The 1,447-nt window shown below is 39.1% G+C and overlaps 1 long non-coding RNA gene across 1 annotated transcript in view; it reads right to left on the reverse strand.

Moving 5' to 3' along the window:
• LOC107097444 overlaps positions 1-1,447 on the reverse strand; it is a 14,793-nt gene that overhangs the window by 1,427 nt on the left and 11,919 nt on the right. Inside the window, exons 3-4 of the long non-coding RNA XR_001481835.1 lie at positions 448-517; positions 109-197 (exon numbers count right to left, since the gene is read on the reverse strand). This is a non-coding gene — a long non-coding RNA (uncharacterized LOC107097444). The remainder of the gene's footprint in view (positions 1-108; positions 198-447; positions 518-1,447) is intronic.

The following is a 1,447-nucleotide window of genomic DNA, read 5'->3' on the forward strand; positions in this document are numbered from 1 at the left end:
GTGACTTGGCCCAGGCCTGGTGCTGGTTCTGTGTCCCTCGGTCCTGCTGGTCATCCTCTCAGTCCAGCTCTATGTTTGTCTGAATTCCAGTTATAGCACAATACTTACATAGAGTGTTTCGTACTTCTGTCCAAAATACGTGATGGGACACGAGCTGATGTTTAACTCAGAATTGGAAAATAATTGTCCAGCAGCACCTGCAGAAACATGAGAGATGTGACTTAAGGTCTGTCACCAACTTGTCACATCAAGTTTTTCTTCTATCAGATCTTTAAAGTCTTTTGTTGATTCAACTGAAAGTATGTTGAAACCTCTCATCATTTCCACTGTTCTGAAGGTTAGGTCAGGATATTTGACTCAGTTAAGTCAGAAATAAAGACTTTAGACGTGTTTCTACACTAGTTTTAATAACGGGGCCATCAGACATCACAGCCTCTATGTGCATACCTGGCAGCGCCATGACTGCAAACAGGAGGACCAGGAGGCGGAGCATGTTGGCAGAGGCTGGTCAGATGATCTGGAAGACAGAGAAATCATCTGTTTTAATTGACCGACAGACAAAATCAGAAATGTTTCCTTGAAAGCATTTGTTGTTCTGAATAGATGAACCATTGGAATGAGTCACAGTTATTCTCAATTACTTTAGATAGAAAATAAAGACATTTTTAGTTGAACAGACATGGCTGCTCATGAAAGCAGAAGCTCATTCTGGTATACTATTTAATTTATTACTGACTAATTTCTGATAATAAATGTGTATTTTATCATCAGACTGACTGATTCACATGTTTATGTGTTAAACAATGTGACCAGTCTAGCTGAAGCCCAGCTTTAGTCTCAGAAAGAAGAGACAGGCCTCCCAGGTATTGAGAGAAAGAGCAAGAAGCCCAATGACTTTGTGCTCCACATTTATTAGTCTAATAAACTTAAACCAGTCCTGTTATTCTAGAAAGGACTGAAACCAAAAGGCTGCTAGTTAGTTAGTTAACCTGCTCAACAATGCAACAGTTAATAGGATCCTGAACTTTGGATAGAGAGGAATAGCAAAAAGAAATGATTATTGATCATTATAACGTTTCTTTGACAGGTTGTGACTGACTGATGATGTCATAAACTATGAACTCATCACATCAGGGCAATCTGACGAGCAAGGCAAACAAAGCCGTCTTTTTTTCTCTCCTCATGCTCCATCTCTATTTTTCCACATAGTTTTCTGCTCTTATTTCTCTCTCCCATTCTGTCCCACTGAGGCTAGCAGATCAACCTGGTGTTACGTATTAAATAAAACCAGTATTTCCTTCTCAATTAAATGAAAAATACTTCATCCCAAGGGAAATTAAATGTTTGAAGGTTAAAGTCGCAGTCTATCCCATAGCGGATATTTTTGGGGTTTTAAAGGAGAAGTTCGGTTTTTTACACTTTAAGCCCATTTTCTGTAGTGTCTAGG

This window comes from Cyprinodon variegatus, unplaced genomic scaffold (genome assembly GCF_000732505.1).
Source record: "Cyprinodon variegatus isolate N-32 unplaced genomic scaffold, C_variegatus-1.0 Scaffold696, whole genome shotgun sequence".
Taxonomy (NCBI): domain Eukaryota; kingdom Metazoa; phylum Chordata; class Actinopteri; order Cyprinodontiformes; family Cyprinodontidae; genus Cyprinodon; species Cyprinodon variegatus.